Below are 19,311 nucleotides of genomic sequence, written 5' to 3' on the forward strand. Positions count from 1 at the left end.
ACCTTCTGAATCAGAGCCTGGACTTACTAAAATGTCTTTACAGAGGCATTAGTAAAGATGGGGTGTGAATGTGTGTGTGTGTGTGTGTGTGTGAGACAGAGAGAGAAAGAGCAACAAAAGAGACAAAGGGATAGAGGAAAGAATAGGTGGGAGAGAGGGATTAAACAGAAATAGAAAGAAACTGGCGGAGTAGAAGAGAAAAGGAAAGTAGGAGAAAGGTGAGCAGGCAGTTATTTATTCACGATTATTATTCTGTTTGTTCAGCTTTTGAATGCATGCCTGCTCAGGAGGTGGTGGTGTGTGTGTGCACATGTTACTGTGTGTACCTGTGTGTATGTGTGTGTGTGTGTGTGTGTGTGCATGCGTTCAGGTCAGGGGGAAAATACTCGCTTGCTGTGCCAAGACAAAATTCACCAGCCAAACCCAGTGTGTGTGGACAGAGAGAGGAAATGAGGGCCCAGAGACAGTCTGGCAGCTGGAAGCGGATGCAGTCGTCCCTGTGCTGCTGCCCATCCTCTTCACCTTGAAAAATGAGTCTGTCCCTCATCCGGGCTAAACACCTGCACTCTGCCAGGGCCAGAAAATCTACGCTCATTTCAGCTCCAATTCTGTATTTTTAAATACCTGGTGGGGGGTCAGGTGATTGTATGAGTGGCAGTGGCCCACTTTCAGTTTAACATTATGAAACTCAGTTTATAAAATTGGTATTTCCTATTTAAAAAATTGATTGGCTGAGCCACATTTGAAGCTGTTATAAAATAATCAGTATCTGCATATATGATTAACTAAATTCTGAATTGAAAGAAAAAAATGTTTGTGATAAATGATTTATTGAATATTTGTGTTTTTTTATGTTGTGCTGCATTTTTCTAAAACAATAAGCTGTTCAAGGCCTAGCAGTACAGTGATTTTACTGCAGTTAACAGGATTTTACTTTAACACTCCTCAATGCGATAAATGCGATAAATTACTGTAACACATGAGCTCTTATTGCTTTATTTTTAAAGTCTTTAGATTTATTAAAAGTCGTTGATTTAAAGTTGTTAGATTATTTTTGTGTAACATTTAAGGAAGTATCACATTCACACTTTTCACACTTTTCATATCTCTTTACTTAGGAGTCTGACTGAACTCTAAAAAAATATATCTACACAAGTTTCAGAGCTGCTTGTTTAGCACTGATTAGGCCAGACTGGCTTTAACTGAGGTTTCTCACTGAACATCAACCTTGATCTTGGACATGAAAGAAAAAAATACATTTCAGTCCTTAAATGCTGAAGAGATAAGTTAACCCAGGGAGGGTAAACATAATACTGCTGTGTTTTTGTCCATGGACACTGATTTGAACAATTATCTTGGCTTAAAGCAGTGTTTTTCACTGCCAGTCCTAGAGGACCGCAGTGTCGTGTTTTCCCTGGTCTAGCACACGTGATTCAATTCCTCAGGTAATTAACAAGCGTTTGGCTGGCTATACAGCTGTGGCAAGAGATATCCACTCCCTGAGATGTGAAGTAACATGCTGAAGTCTAAACAAATCTCTCTCACCTTGAACACCTTGAAAGTCACATCCTCTCTGTTTTGCAATCCTTTACAAGTAATGATGAAAAAATCAGGGCCAGAGATCATCTTTTCATCAGAGGTGTGATGCTGATAATAGTTGTAAGAGGAAAAAAAGCAGAATTCCACCTTTTTTCACCCTGTAACACATATGGCAGGTTAAATCCTCCCAGTATAATGACAGTGGTTAAAAGGCACTTAGGTGTGAATGAATGTGCTCGTCTTAAAGGCTGAACCTTGACTCTGCTAAATGGATGTTCCAGAGTTTGGCTAAGTAGAGAGGGAGTTTTTTTCCCCAGACATTTTAAATTAAGTCTATTCTAAGCTGGGCTCACACATGCCTTGCAGAGTTTATGTCCCAGAGCGAGTGAGGAGACTTTTTTGGACCACCCCTCCCACATCCTCTGTCAAAATTTGGAAAGTGTTACTCACTGACCTAAATCTGCTCTCTAACCTTGCATTTGGAGACATGTGTCAGTCAGAAAATAATGAAAATGCACCACCTACCCATCCACGGGGAGCAGTGATGCAGGAAGTCAAATGATCAAAAGCAGTTATGCTTTTTAGATATTATTTATTGATGTGCTTGTGCCTTGACTTCATCTTGCAGGGTCTGGTGCAATTAAAGGGAATGCGTTAATCACGAGAGGACATTTAAGATGTATGGCGCCCTGCCAGCAGTTTGAGCTGATGGGGTGAGCTCGCTTCCTTTTAAAGGCGATGACACAAACAGAATAATAAAGATGTTGCTGTTCTTAGTGAGGAAGAAACTGGGAAAGGACAATTAGGCATTTGACCTGTACTTTGCTTCAGTGAGACAAGATTTTAACTGTGGTAAGAAGCTTGAAAGTCTTTGCATGGGATTAATCTGTAGAATAGGAACTATCCCTGTATATGTGATCAAATTGCAAATGACCAACTGGTAGTGAATGTCAATGGGTGTGGTTGAAATAAGACCCATTATATCTTCAGCATATTGTAGAGCTTTAATCAGGCCTGAAATTTTGGTCTGAACCTGATAACAGCTTGAGAGCTTGCTGTCTGAATCCCATCTGACAAACTTTGTTATTAAGTCCAAAACTGACTCAAGTCCATCAAAATTGTATCTAAACTGACCCGAACTGGCCCATCATCGCTCAAAGTAACAAGAAAAACCTCATGTTTCTAATGATAGTTTCGGTTAAATTACTGTGACTCCAGCATGCCAGATTAAAAACTGGAATTGGAAGTAGGGAGGAAAAAGAAACTAAGTAGTAAAATTTAAAGTAGTGAAAATGCAGGGGATCTGTTAAAAGTGAGGGGAGGGCTGTGAGAACCTGAACATGAAATTTGAACCTGACCCGAGGCCCTGGCCTTCTCGTAGAAGGTTGTACTGGTGTTTAGGAAGAGAAGGGTGTTATTATTTCCGCTGTCTCTGAAGTAAAGCAGAGAAAAACCTAGTCTGGCTTATAAGCTGCCGACTGCGGCAAACTTCACAGGCCCCAACAGTCATCGGGCCCACTTTGAAGTTTCTAGTATGATGAGTTGTTTATGAAGAGCTGCATTTTTGTCCTCTCTGGACGGTCATTTTTAAACTGGGTTTTTTGTATCTCAGCATGACGCTAATTGGCTAATTATGTCTGTTGTTCCACATACGCATGTGTTTGTTTTTTGAGAGCAGTTAAACCATAGTCTTGCTGACAAAAGTGTATACGCCAATCAGTGAAGCCATTCAGAAGCCAAGGTTTCATATTTTAGTTAGTAATGGACTTCTGGGAGAGAAACAAATCAGAATTTGGAAGTAAGCACTGCAGGGTGGTGAGATGTCCAGAGCTGGGCAAAAGCACTGAATTAAAGCAGATCCTTTGAAGTTTCTGCTTATGTTTACCGCATATGAGATCGTCTTCCTCGCCGAGGGCATTTGTCATTTTTATGTGTATCTGTGCCTGTCACTGCTGTCATACCCTGAAGCAACGCTAGCATGACTGCGACCAATTTAGACAATTTCACTCAACGGAGTTCCGTATTGATGACAGGAATGTGCCGCTAAGTGACAGCTGTCAATAAAAAGGGAGGCTGGAGGAACACACACCTCACAAGCTTAAAAAAAAAGTGCAGATCAGAAGAGAGGGATGAGGAACAGATGGAGACTTTAAACATCCCTGAGGGAGTAGTGTTTCTCATTTAAAGGAAATGGAGACAAAGGAATAGTGGAGAAAGATTGAAACGACAGAACATGACTGGGGACAACCTTAATTGATGGCAGATGACGTGGCGGCAGTTAGCAGTCCGTACAAAGATAATGTCCGTTTGCACATAATGGTCACATGAATTAGAATGGATATAGACTATACACCTACACAAAATAGTGTCATCTTTCAAGTTCTTGCAATGCTACTTTATTCACAGCAAACAAATTTGGCTTTTAGCTAACCTTTTTGAGGCACACATTCTCCAGACTGGCTGTCAGAAGGCATTATGCTTCTTATAGTGCAATTTCTATGGAGATGCACACGTTTCTGGACACATGCAGAGAGTGATTCATCATCCACACACCTCCGATGACACGAAACAATGTGTACAAGTTACGCATCGACACACTCTTCATTCAGCTGCTAAACAAGCATGTGTGAGGAGTCTCATTGTCTTCATGGCCATCACGTCTGCCGCTAACACGGCCCCTGTGGAAGAATCCATCCGGCAAAATGAAACTGAAGCCTGGCAAATTGAGAAGACAGAGGTAAATAAACTAGAAAAAAGAAAACAGAGAAGAAAGGGGAAAAAAACAACTTTGTCAACATTTTAGTTGTGCAGACTGAAAGTATGAAGTTGGAACATAGCTGGACTTCTAGCATAGATCTACTGGCTCACATTTTAATTCATTTATTTTGTTTTGCTTTTGTCTCTTGAGCTGGTCTCATGGTCAAATGGCGTGTAGCCTTTCCTTTGGCAAAGCTTGTTTCATTGGACCTTTGCATCTACATCTCAAAATGGAGTCAGATCTAATAGTGCATTCCGAAAATGGAATGACATCCTTCCTGCAACGCCTTCATCTCCTTAGCTGCTTCTTATTTCTCTTTACATGATAAACTCTGTCCCCAATATGCCTGCAAAACTCAAGGATATTGAAAAGGGAGTCCCACTCTGTCGTGTAGGGAATTTTACTCATCAAGTTTATTTGCCAAGAAAGTGTTTTTCAAAACCTGTTGAAATCTGTTGAAGCTGGTTTATACTTGTCCAAACTTTCACTTTGAATACGAAAGGCCTGAGAATCTGTCGTGATAAAAACATTCATATATTGCAGACTTGGGGATTTCGGATGTCAAGGGAAATGCAGGTGCATTGACTATTGGAGCTGGGAACAAAATATTGAGGCAAAGACACAAATAACATTCCAGAAGTGTTGGATTCATACAGAGTGCACTCTTAAAGCTATAAGCTATCAAGGCTTATACAGACTGTTTTCCCATGAAAGAGAAAGAGAGAACGGGAGAGACAGAGACTTCAAAGCATTCACAAAAACCTGGGGTGATAAAGCAGTGTACCAAAAAAAAAGCTTCTCCTAAATGTGTTTTGCTGGCATTGTTGATTAGTTCTAGCTCAGTGTACTGAAGTGTCACTGTAATTACTGGATGTTGCTGGATACTGTTATCCTTTTGACAGGGATTAGGTGCTTTGATTCTCCTAAGCAGGTAACAGTTGTGTAGTCAATTCTGAGCCGGTTAGCTGTTGCTGAGACAGCAGCTCAGCCCTGGCCTCCTTCATTTTAATCTGCGTCCAGCCCCAAGCACCACTGTAGCTAATTAGAATGAAATAAAATCAAAGGCCAGGGAATGTTACTCTTCCAGTAAACATACCCATAGCGTCGCATGTGCTTAAGACTCTGCAAGATAGCCAGTCACTTGGCATAGTGTTTTGTTTTGCTCATCATATATATTGCTCAGTGCTATTAAAATATGTGCCGCTTTTATATATCTGCACAAAGTGAATTAGCTTCAAATCGGGCTTTGCAAGAACAAATTGGCCTTTTGTCTTTGTGACTAATATATGTGGAACAAGCACAGTGGGAGAATGTAATCCTGTCTCACTGATGGAATTGCTTTCCCCTTTGTATCAAAATGCTCTGTAGAATGAAGTACTGATAGGCTGTCAAGTTGTGTTTGGAAAAGACTAAAATGTGAAAATTGCTATAGGCAATTTTGCATTATTCGTTACTTAATGTTGTTTGAATGTAGATTAAGAATAGACTATCTACGGAGAGTCGTTATTGGAGCTCAAGAATAGTTTTTCATGTATTACGCCTGAACTGCACATTGTAATGTTTATAATGTAATTAACACAAACTTCGTAAACTAGTTCAAATGTTGGAAGAAGGGAATTACTCAACTTACTACACCAGGAGCAAAGCTGCTTCAGAAGCTAGTTGTACAGTTTAACATAGCAGGCTTTAAATGGAAGTAGAATGGCCTGTGGGTACTAACCAGTAAACTCCATTGAAAGTCAAAAGGCCATTCCTGTATTAGTGAAAGATATGCCCCTTAACAGCACCAGCCACAGACAGATGTAATGTCTCTTCCAGGAATAAAAGTGTGATTAATCATTTGATCATCTAGTGATGTGGTTTGAGGGACAGGATTCTCTAATCCAGTTACTTCTGCTAATCTGGCAATGCTGTGAAATTCTAGCCATGCTCACTGATTAAAGATGTGGTCTGTTTTCGTACCATATTTTGTTTTATTTCCACTTTTCCAATGCTGTATGTTAAATGTATGAGAACATAAAACATTCATACCTTTCATATTTGAGCATTAAAACTTCCATGCACATCATAATTAAATATAACAAGCTGTGATTTGAAGAATCCTAATGTGTATTTGGCATTTTTCTTTGCTAAGCTAAGAGCATGTACCTACTGGCCCAAGTTTTCATTTTCAGTTTTGTCAGTCAGCTGTTGCATGTCACCTTGCGCTACATGCAGTAATTATCTTGATTCTTAGGCCAAACATTGCTTGAGAAGAAAAATAGTTATCCCTTAAAAGTGTATTATTGAGCCAGCATTTCTATTCCCTTCTATCAAGCCCATTTAGGATCTTTTGGGTGATATCATTTGCTAAAAATACATGTATTTTCAGCAATTGATAAAACACAAATGATCCTTAACCTTTTGTTCAGTGACACTTAAGTTTGCCCAGAAGTGTAATTGATCTTGGCGAAACGCTCTTGCACCTGCTCCCTCACCTCTGCGTATCAGCAAGAGAGCCTCTGAGATTAGCTTTAAAAAAACAACAGAAGATACCAAAGAGCAGAAGAAATGCTACAGATAGAAGAAAAAAAATGCTAATTAATTAGGTTATTTTGCCCCCTAAACAATAAGATAAGCAACAAGCAGTAAAAAGAAAAACTGTAATATCATTTGCTTTGTTCACATAAATGCACTTTTATAGTGATAATTGTATTTTTCCACAAGTGGCTTTTGGCCGTAAAGTCATGATATTTCTTGCGTGTAACCCAGGGTGGTTGTGTACAAGTGAAGTGATGAAACAGAAAATGAAAATGTGGCCCAGTGAGTTAAGTGCTCTCAGCTGTAGAAAGCCAAATATTGCTTTATCTTACCCTATATATAGTGCATTTATTGTAACTGTCCATTTCTTTTCCCATTGACAAAGCATGTGCTGTGAATAATAGGCAACGTCAGACACATTCTGCATGTCAGACTGCAAAACAGGCCAGTTTAATCCCTGTAGTATACGACCATGCTGGACAGTGGAAGATAACGCTTTGTTACGGTATTCCTTTTTAGTGTGTCAAGATCAGTCTGCAGTACACACCTGTCTGTCTCCTCCTGGTTGTTGTGTCAGAGTGCAGCAGTGGAAAATAAGGAGTGAACGTGTCATCAGTCTGCACCAGAATGCAATCAGAAAGAGCACAGCCCATTGGAGAAATGAGGTCAGCAGGAAACTGTCGAGAGGCGCAAATTAGTCAGACATGCTCTGAATTGTATCATCCCCTCTCTAACTCACTAGAGGAGGTTAAAGATAGTAAGAATCTAGCGCTAGTAGATGGTAATTATTTTCAGCTGCTTTTTAAATCTTTTGGCAGCTAAGATTCAGAATTCACTGATGGCATGTTGCTGTTGTTAGAAAGACCTTTTACCTAAGAAATGGTAACTAATTGGAGAAGGAAAAATATTCCTAACTTTAACGTATGATGACAAGATTTTATTCCAAGTATTTGTGGACCATTTCTATTCATCCATTCATCAGGTTACAAATGCACTCTTAAAAATGTAGGTCTGTAAATGGTTCTTGGCTTGCATGTGTGGTTCTAAGAAAAAAAATTAATTGGTATAAAACATTTTTACTGTTCTTTGCGTTCAAACATGACAATCATGTTTAAATGTAAATAAAAAAAATTGTTTTAGAGTGCCTTGAAAGGTTCTTTAGGGAACCAAAACCTTTTTTTTTTTTTTCTTTTTTTTCATGGTTTCATTCTAAATAACCCTTCAACGTATCTTTAAGAATGTAGTACAAAAAACCCCCAAAATCTTTAATAACTGTGACAACACGTTGCTTTAAATGTCCTTTTTTGACAAAAGGCTTGTTTGTAGACATAATATATTGTCAGCCATGGGTTAAAATATACAGTAATTGGGTTTTGCTTGCAAATACATTATTCAAAATAACAGCATGAGCTATCATGCAGATACAAAGCAATTTAGAAATCCTGAAACTTACAGGCAGCAGTTTTCTCTGGACTGGTTAAACTCTCTCATGGGTGCCATAGGGAGCAGAATGGAGATGTGTGATTGGATGTGGCTCTGGAGCAAGCACGTTTTCTGCCAGTGACGTAAAAACTTATTGATGATCTTAACCAGCTGTGGGGTTGGTCTGTGCACGCCTTGACCATGGCAAATTGGCCAACCATCGATTCGCAAGATTCTGTAGAATGACTATTGATCAGACATCCCTGGTGTGTGTCTGTGTTTTTCCATAGGAATCAGTTGAAAAGAATAGTTTAACGTTTAATTTCAGCTGTTAATTTATACTATCCCACCATGCTTATTTTCTGTGTGTGATGTTCTTAGATTTGCATTTTGCATTTTGCATTACCATCCGCACCCAGAAATATTCTCTCTCTCTCTCTCTCTCTCTCTCTCTCTCCCTCTCTCCCTCTCTCTCCCTCTCTCTCCCTCCCCCCCCCCTCTCTCTCTCACACACACACACACACAAATAAACAACAACAAAAAAGCTTTCTATCTAGGTTGGAATTTGAAAGCCAGACCTTGTATATTCACCCTCATATTCACTTACAAGTACATCTGTTTCAGCCCTGTCTGGGGACATGTAAACATACAGCCTGAAAAGTTCTGTAGCATCGTTTCTCCTCTCATGGGCTGCCAGACTGTGGCTGAGAGCTGGGCTTTCTAATCCCCTCTCTGTTGTTGGTATGTGATAGAGCTGATCCTGTAATACAGCTATCACAGTACCTATTGCTTTTTTGCGGTAGCACTGTTCATAAGAGATTTCATTTATTCATTTTTATTCATTTATTTCTTTCATTTATTGAAGCATGGGTATAACGTTACGCATTTTCAGACTCAAGATGGTTTTCTGTTCTGAGGTCTGAATGTGAAAATTCGATTGTGTTAAATTTTCTTAATTGTATTATGAAACAGGACAGCTGAGCTATAAATAGTACAGAAACCTGTAGTGTCCCGTAGAAAACAATCATGTATAACATTTTCAACCCCCCAAAAATTAAAATATCAAATATTTATTTATTTATTTCTTATATTATGTTGACATTGCTAAACCCTTAGAAAGAGTGTTGCGAAGACAGACTCACAACTTCTTTATGGAACACTGTCAGGTTTGCATTCCCTTATTTTCTTTGGCTGCTTTTACTTCACAGTTAAAGTAATCCTTTTTTTCATTTCATCACTGATCCCACTTTTAATTAATCTAAAATCAATATAAACACCAGTTCTTATCATTTTGTAAAATCATTTTGACCTTTTGTAAGTAGGACTGAGTGAAAGCAGGTGTGATGTAATTGTTATTTGTTCTGCTAGTAGATCATTCTGAGAGAAAGAGAGAGGTATTATAAGAGCTAATGAAAATCTAGCAAAACAGAAACCTGTATGCACTTGCATGCTGGTTGAAAGAAAAGTGCATAGAACATGATTTAATTGGCGTTTAGAGATCCGATGATCTCTATCTCTGTTCCAATACCAGACATCGTAACTGGGCTATCATCAGAAAATGCTGAATCGGATATTGGAGGGTCAATAATAATTTATCTGATCCAATTCTGTAACAGATCTATTCTGAAATGGCATACAGTCACGCTGTGTGATGTTATGTTGTTAGCTGTGTATTTCTTTCGGTGGGGTGGTAGAGTATTGAGTAGTTTGAGAATGATAGTGTGCTAATCTTAAGTGCCTCATTTAAAAATAAAATTTTAAGGCTTAGTAGTTTGTAAGGAAAAAACAAGATTAGTGTCAGGCTTGGACGATGCTGATAAGTTTTCAATATTGGTATCAATACCAAAAAAAAAAGGTGAATTGTGTCATCTCTCTTTGTGGCCTGCTGGGCATAAATTCATTTACATTGTGCGCAATACAAAATGTTTTGTAGAGAGGGAGAGAGATGTAAGACTAAAGGCTATAGTGTGGAGACAGGGTGCTGTTTTCTATCTATATTTTTCTATCGTGTCCAGGTCTATAAAGGCCCATTCTTAAGATCAGTGCCCCCATTAGAGCACCACAGTTGGACAAAGACCATCTCTACAAACGATTCTTCACAGAGACACACAGTTTCCTCTATTTAAAACTGTTTCCCCCAACTGTTTCTTTTTCCTTTTTTCCCTTTTTCCTTGCCTGATCGATTTGGGCCTACATACAAAAACAGTGGCAGCCAAAAACCAGTATTCGCACAGAGCAAAAGAATCTCTCATGGTGCTGAGGTCAGGGAGGAGGGCAGCAATCGATTGTGATGTTTCATTTTAAAGTTCCCAAGACAAAGGACGAAGTTACTTTTCTTTTTTGTGAAACATCACAGCTTTTGTCTTAAATAGACTTTTGAGAATTGTCTAGCAGGGTCCCATCAAAAAGCTGGTGGTTTCTTCATTATGACTTTGCTGAAAGTTCAGTTTAGATAAAAGAGTGACAACAGATTGACGAGTTCCCTTTCAAGTCCCAGTGATGAATGCTCGCTGTAGGATTGGCTGACATGGCTGTGTTTGGCGGTGCTGGCCAATAAAAACGTCTTTTATAAACTCAGAACGTGGACAGAGGGGTGCTGAAAGGACAACAGGACATGGTTTCTGTCAGTAGGTTGAGAAATCAGTAAGTCAATAGCCTAAGTTAACTTACTAAACTATTTAGGGTAACAGCCTTAACGGAATGATTCACCAAAAAAATACAATTTACCCAGTTTTGCCATTACTCTGAACATAGTCAATCACATGTTTAGTGTTTGAAATTCTTTAGTTTTGCGCTGGTACTGGTTTGGCTGATGTATCTTAAAAGTAATGTAAGTGCATCTAACAAAATCTTTGTGAATTCCAAACATGTCTTACTCGATTAACTAAGCTTAGAATGGTGGTTTGGTCAAATTTCAGTCAACCATTCCTTTAAGATGAGTTTTCTTACAGTTATACACTCATTGGCCACTTTATCAGGAACACTAACCAATAGATAACCTTTGTAGGTTTATAAGTACTGACCATAGGTTATGTACAACTTGTGCTATGCACAATTACCTTCCCACCGCTACCCTGAGCATCAGTGGAAATGGACCACCAAAGGACCCTCCCTGACTGGTTATTAGTTGGGTGGTGGTCCATTCATCAGCGTGTTTTGCTGCTCTAAGTTTGCTGGTTTGTTTGGATAAATGACAGGAAGTGGCCCTGGGCAAAATGGAGCTCATTTTGAATCAGGAGATGATTTTGAAATAGATGCTGGAGTTTTCTGATCTGCAGTAAAAAGTAAACAATAGGGCACTGCTGGCATACGTGGCATTCTGCCAACCAGTGTGCATTCTCTGAATAAATTTTAAAATTTCTTGCTGAGGAATGCACAGCAACTCACAGCGTAGCAACACATTAGCGATTTTCTGAGGTGAGAAGCTGTTGAGTTCTCTTACTAATGCTCTAATGTCACTTGCATTCGAGTCAGTTAGAGGCAGTTAGCTGGAGAGGCGTAGTTTAATCTAGTGTCCTTCAGAGAGAGAGAGAAAGAAGGAAATAGCTGTGCAATCACGCAAATTGGAGACAGAGAGAGAAGAGATGAACAGACATTTTAATCCACACTAATAGCCTTCAATGACTTGAACACAAAAATAGAAAGAGGAGAGAGAAAGACATGCTATTCTCATATCTCAAGTGTTTTCTAGAGGGCTCGATTGGAAAGAGAGAGAAAAAATAGATAGCCATCTGTTAAAATATGAGCCATCTTGTTAGTTTCTCCAGTTTCTTTGAGTAGTTGTAAATGATTACCCCTCAATTTAGACTGTCTGGTATGTTTATACTGTGTTTGTCTGTTTTTGTATACCTTCAGCAAGGCTTAAATGACCTGGTTTATACTTTTTTAAAGGAATAATAAACTCTAAGATGAGTTAACTATTTCTGACATCCACAAAGTTTGTAAATGTCATGATTGTCCAGTCCTACAGCCAACAGGTAACCTTCTCAGCATTACTGAACTGAATAGCAATTGTTAGAAAATGTTGTCCAACTTGAAAATTCTTCATTACTTTTATATTATTCAAAAATTATATAACATGAATCATTCACTTCTGATTGATTAGTTAAATAATTAGGTACAATATTTAGGTATATATTTGTTTTGTGGTAGGTAGGTATGTAGATAGATAGATAGATAGATAGATAGATGGATGCAGGTGAATATCACATAATACAAAGGAGATCCTCAGTGAGTTTATCAGTGTGGCTGAATTGACTGCAACTGCAAGTTGTTGTTGTAGTTTAGCTGCAGAAGCAGAGAGTTAAGCTCACAGCCTCCCCAGAGTAAAGGCTTCAAGGGGAATTGGTGCTTCTGTGTAGCTCCTGCCTTGTCCCTCCTGTCCTTCCATGTTGGGTGAATGACGCAACTGTAAGCCATCTCTGGCCCATGTGGGATTGTTATGGTAGTGAATCAAGGAAGGAAAAGGAGTTTGTGTGTGTGTGTGTGTGTGTGTGTGTGTGTGTGTGTGTGTGTGTGTGTGTGAGCGAGTGCATACACACACGTAATTGGTCCCATTTGGAGAAGCTCTGAAAATACCCAGTGCCAGCAAGCATCTGCACTTTATGTCCACTAGTATCCAGACAGCCCTTCTAATAGTGAATTAACTAGTTTAAGGTGCACCCATTGCTGACACAGGTGTTCAGTTATACACACACATAGATTTAGAAGGGATTACTATTGACCAACAGAATGGGACGATGGAACAGCTGCACATGACCCTAAAGTCACCAAGACCTGCATTCTCTGGAATGATAGAAAAACATTCAATATGTTTCGGATGAGTTAGAGAGCCGTTTTTGATGCAGAGCTCATCATCCAACATTGCTATTAGCATTATTTCAGACATTGTGCTTTTGGAATGTTGAATGCTCTGACAGAATTGCAATATAATATAAGGTGTATTTCCATCCAAGTTTTTTTTTTTTTGCCACTAAATTATGTATTTTGTGTATCGTTATACCACTAATCGGTACCTGACCAAAGAAGTCAAAATGGACTTGTACACACTTGGTTAAAAACAACACATTGCATTATTTTTTAATATAGAGAGAGCTAGAGAAAGAGATGGGGCTTCTTGTTATTATGATACTCTAATTAGAAACGTAACAAAAGAAACTAGGACTGCTCAGCAAGACGGCGACATAACACACAATATAATCTCTGTGGAATAAAACCAAGGTGGTGTGTGTGTGTGTGTGTGTGTGTGTGTGTGTATGTGCGCACGCATACATACATGCATGTTTTTGCAACTCAGTTCCCCTGGTAGCTCATGCAATACCTGACGTCAGTTGCACACTCATTTACCATTCCCTATATCTAGATCTACATAGAGGATTGAATGTAGAACTAGTTTTTGGACACCTCTACAGTAACTTTAAGCAGCCAATGTGACATCAGAATAATTAACTTTGGTGCTTAGCATGAATGTTTAATTGTACTAGCAGATAATGACCTATAAAATATAGAATTTTTCCACATAGTTTAAGTGGTTTTTGTGAACTAGCAATTGTAAGGGCACTTTCACAGGCCTCTGCACTTTCTGGCTTCATTTCAAATCCATTTTTCCATTTAGGAGACTTGTACTGAAGAAGATTTGACTCTGTAATGTGTAGAGATGCACCAAAATAGGAATTGTGGGTCAAGACTGATGCTTCATTGCAGATACCAATATAGATGTTGAAACGTAAATATTTATAGAATGTAGGAATTGAGACCTGTATTAGCCTCATCAAATATCAGTTTGAAACAGAAGTCAGAACTACACTAATCTAAATACAATCTCCCAAATGCTAAAACTTATTTTAATCAATATTTTAAGCGTATATAAAATTGTCTGTGATAGTGATATGATTCCAGTGTCATACCCTAAAAATGTGCATATTATTTGTACCTATTAAGTGGAAGAAAAAAATGTACAACATGGCTTACAATATGTACACATATATTGCAATTGCAATTTTAGATAAAGTAGCATAAGCAGTATTGATACACAACATGTAAGCCCATATATTGATGTTTTATTTTCATCTGTACTAAGCTCATTTGTAAGCTAATAAGATACCAATACCAATAATGTAACACTATGTAATGTTGTAATACATATCATACATATGAAGCATGTCAGAAAGCTTTAAATATTGCAGTGTAGTCATATTGGGGCACGAATATCGTAATATCCTACTGTGGGACCTCTAGCAAATGTCAGTCCTGCATTGCATTGTTTAACCCTCTGGGAACTTTTTTTACCCAATTTTCTCTCCAGTTTAATCGTCTCCAATTCCAGCCACTAGTTAGGACTCCGCAATCACACGATACTACCAGTGCTAAGAGGGCGAAGGCTAACACAGGCGTCCACTGAGACCTGTGAAGCCAGCAACCGCATCTTTTCGAACTGCCGCTCATGCAACGTCACTGGACAGCCGAATGCGGCTCGGAGGAAAGGGCCAACCACCAGATCTGTTACGTCAGCTAACAGATGCCTGTGCTGACTAGCATTGCGTTGAGTGATGGGGGAAGAAGGGGGGCCATCCTACCCACCCAGAGAGAGCGAGGCCAGTTGTGCTCTCTAGGACTCCTGGCAACGGATGGCTGTAGCATCACCTTTGATGATCTGATCTAAATATGTTTTTTATTTGTGGTAATACAGAGCAGAAATATTGTTCAAATATGTCCTGAATCTGTAGAGTCTGCCCTTTCCGTTCCATCTTATTGCGAGATCATACATGACTCATATTCGGAGTTATGAGGCTATGAAGAGGGGTTGAGATACACGTCATCTGCCTCTCACTGTGTGCAATTGGTGTATTCATGTGTCCGTCCACTTGTGTGAAACGGACCCATGAACACTCAGGGAATCCCTAATGACTTACCCATCATATTGGAAATCTTTCATTCACTCAACATCAGAGACACTTGAAATGGCGTGCAAAGAGCTTATAGCCGCTGAAGTCGCTGCAGTGGTTTTGGAAGGTATTGATGGAAATAACAGAGCATTTGAATATGAAACATATGGCTGTCATGTTATATGCAAGTGTCTATAAAGGTTACGGTAAAAAGACATAGAAAAAATTGAGAAAATGGCCTTAGACCCCAGAGGGTTAACATATAATGTGCTCAAACAGTTCAGCCTAGCACAGAGCATTAGATGGCCAGAGTGATTTGAGGTATGATTTAAAGTGGCCCTGGTCAGTGGCCACTCTTCTGTTTGTGATCATAGAAAACATTAAAAGCAATTAAAATACTTGCTTAATAGGACTTCATTTTATAAAATTCATATTAAAAAATGAAAGTCGTTTATTAAACTGACTCTGCAGGCTCAGGTGCATTCCCAGCATTGACTGAAAGGCCTAGTGTACTGTGACCATGACCTTATTAAGCAGTGATTAAATGTTGAGTGTAGATGAAAGTCCTGAAATACTTTTATTTACATGTTCATGTTTTTAAATGACGTGTGCATGAAGGATGAGTTTCTGTCCTTTTAATGAAAATGGCTGATTCTGTTTATAAAGGACACTTTCAAAATGCTTATATATGCAAAAAATTGGGGGCAATTTGAATGTATTACTATCAGTATAAGCTCTTCTTTTATACCTTTGTTTCTTTTACACAAAGTCTCTGTGGACCTATCAAGGGAGTGTAGAAATGAAATCTTAAAAACTTGAGCAAATACAAAGGGGGTAAATATATGAAACGAGCTGTTGGTTATAAAGGTACAACACAATCATCCTTACTTTTAGTAGAACGTATGTATGTCTAATGTGACTTTCATAGTAATACCATTTTAGCTGCAAAGTATTATGTTTTGCTTAAAATTGCTAAGTATTGGGTGTCTATTAATAATTAGTTGGCAGTAAATTGAAACTTTACTTTCGGAAGCAGATGATTAAAGCTGGTTAGTGGTGAGTGTCAAAACATACTGTGTATTGAATAAGTATGCATAAATATGCATGAAAGCAGTATACTATAAATTACATTAATGTGTGACACTTGACATCCACTCTGTGAAGTCATCGTTCTCCACAGGCCCTTGAGAGGACAGATGTGACGTGACTGCCATTTTATTGATCAAACCAGTAATAAATGTGAGCTCTCTCTCTCTATCTCTCTCTCTCTCTCTCTCTCTCTCTCTCTCTCTCTTTCTCTCTCCAACCCCCCTATCTCCCACCCCCCTTTGGAGGTAATCATTGTTAGATTACTTCATTTACTTCGTTGATTGGTTTTGGGGCGCCCTGGCCACTTTCCCTGATGGCAGACACATCACCCCCCGCTTCCCCCTCCACAACCACACTGCAGTGAACGAAACTCTGATGAGCTGACTTCAGCTCCTCTTCTCCTCTGAGCACAGTGATGTTCTCTTTGGCACAAACTCTGAGATTCAGATTATTGCAGCTGTGTTTGAGCTTCACTGTGCAACTGCAAATCTTATTGGTTTGAAAACAAACCTAAAAATCCAATAGTGCTGTGCCCAGAGGCTCATTTTCAGTGGGTGCTAGGAGTATAAAAATGCAGCAATGCACTTTGTTGTGTTAATTTGATGATGTCGGTTAAGTTCCAGCGGTTTTAGAGTGTTAGAATTGATTATAATTTATTAAATAAAAAAAAATGTGTGTGTTCATTTTTTGGGCAAATTGGCAAAATAGTATCATACGTTTGGGCATACTTGTTGCATGCAGGGTCTCCACTAGACTAATTCTGTAGGAAATAAACAATGGGAACCAGACAGGAACATCAGGAACAGTCTGTGAACTTTCACCAGTTTGATTCAGATATAATTCTTTAGAATTCAGTGCATGATGTCATCTGAAGTTCACCATTGTTATGGCTGGGTCTAGTGTCCAGTCGCTAGAGACAAGAGAGATGAGACAACTGTTTATTGAGCAGCAGGATTGAACTTCAGAAACCCACAAGACCAAAACAGCAACCAAAACACCCAACTAGCTAGAGAGAGAGAGACTACCTTACGTCACCAAAGATAAAACCAAAACCAAAGTGAAATAAAAGATGCACAAATATTCCCTAACACGCTAACTAGTGATAACCAGAAGAAAAGTGAATTTAACCATAAATGCCATCAAACTCCCTACTTTCTGACACAAATACTTCCAACTACTCATAGTGCTGTGACAGGATTACAAATGTGTAGATTATTTACAGGTTATTTCAGTCAGGCAAACAAATACAAATGGGGTCAAAACAGGCAAAGGATTAGGCATACCTAACAATTGAATGATCAAAAGATTAAAGCACAAATCACGCCAATGAAAAATGAGAGAGCAGTTTCCCATCTGGTGGACACAACACTGATTTTGTAGGAGATACAATAGGAACCGGATAATCGGGAACAGAGGTTGGATTCACCTGATCAGGAACAGCAGACAGACTGATCGGCTACACCTGTAACAGATAAACACACATAAAACAGACACAGATAATAAGGACTGGGTTTGTAACACCGTGATTTGGTTGAGTTTGATTTTATTTATCTGATACGATTAAGAATAGGAACGCACAATATGGGAATTGTTCACGTATTTGCTGATATGTAAACATTTATGAAATTTGGAAATTGTGACTAGATCCAGCTGGATTAACATTTTTAGCATTAGAATTATTAAGGAAAAATGCAACATTTGTTTCTAAAGGGCTACAAATGCAGTAAAATTAATAACATAAAATGCAGATATTTGCACAGTTGTCCTGTCGTGCGTAAAAAAAAAAGCTCTTTTAGGATTCAAAATGTTATCAAATATTGCTTTGAAATATCTGTAAAATCTAAACATCTGTGTTGATAATTTTTACTGATATGATTTTGATAGCATTGTTCAGTCACTTTTCAAATGCACTGAATACACAGATGTGACTAGAGGACAATAAAAACAAAGAAATAAAAAGGAAAAAAAAGGTATTTTTTATGATTCTGTGACAGTGTTTACATTTGAAAATAACCCAAGAGTTTTATTTTGACCAAAAATAAGCACTCACTTTATTGAATATTATTTATTATTGGTTATAATAGATTCTGTCACTTTGAATTGCATTTGAATCACTACCTTCAGATAATGATGCAAAAGTAAATTTCATACCACTGGTATGATTCTAACTAATGTATTTACAAAGTAATCCATCCATCCATCATCTAAACCGCTTATCCTTCTGGGTCGCGGTGGGGTGCTGGAGCCTATCCCAGCTGTCATTGGGCGGAAGGCAGGATACACCCTGGACAGGTCGCCAGTCCATCACAGGGCAGACAGACAGACATACACATTCACACATTCACATTTCTGTGTGGAGTTTGCATGTTCTCCCCGTGTCTGCGTGGGTTTCCTCCGGGTACTCCGGTTTCCTCCCACAGTCCAAAAAACATGCAGTCAGGCCGATTGGACATGCTAGATTGCCCCTAGGTGTGAGTGTGTGTGTGAATGTGTGCAAAGTAATTTTCTTGGTTAAAAACTTTTGATAAATATAGATAAGAGTACACAGAAACCTCCAGCAAAAGTATTATTAAGTGTGCATGAGTGAGAGCTGGTTAAAATCATACAGCTTTAGTGGTGTTTTTTATGTTCTTTTCTTGTGTCTTGGCACAGGCATTGTGCCTGAGGTTGAGCTATTTGTCACTGTAAACATACTGAATGCAACACTGCCACAGGATGCTAAAGCATAATGAGGCTTTGACAGAGTTTTGAAACAGAAAGTCTTCAGGGAGTCTGTATGACAGCACTGTGCTGTTTCTCACACGTGCGCTCACATTTGCATCGCCCAACCAATGACAGATTGAAACACCTTTTTTTGCTTGGAACACGCACACAGGCACATGCACACAGTTTAAACGAAAGCCTGCTTGTATTTTACTTACAGAAATAAAGAAAAAACAAATAACAGAAATAAAACGTGTTTACACAGACTGCAAAGCACTCGCTGCATCTTTCATATCTACATGTGACTTAATTGAAAGTCTCTACTTTTAGGATTCTCACTTACATCTGCCTTTCTCCCTTTCTAACCTTTATAGCTGCCTTTCTCCCTTTCTGTCA

At 38.7% G+C, this 19,311-nt stretch overlaps 1 protein-coding gene across 1 annotated transcript in view; it reads left to right on the forward strand.

Moving 5' to 3' along the window:
* The window catches only part of nrxn2b (neurexin 2b), an 843,638-nt gene that overhangs the window by 498,418 nt on the left and 325,909 nt on the right, over positions 1–19,311 (forward strand). The gene's annotated exons all lie outside the window — the stretch shown is intronic.

The sequence above is a fragment of the Colossoma macropomum genome, unplaced genomic scaffold (genome assembly GCF_904425465.1).
Source record: "Colossoma macropomum unplaced genomic scaffold, Colossoma_macropomum, whole genome shotgun sequence".
In the NCBI taxonomy this organism is placed as follows: Eukaryota; Metazoa; Chordata; class Actinopteri; order Characiformes; family Serrasalmidae; genus Colossoma; species Colossoma macropomum.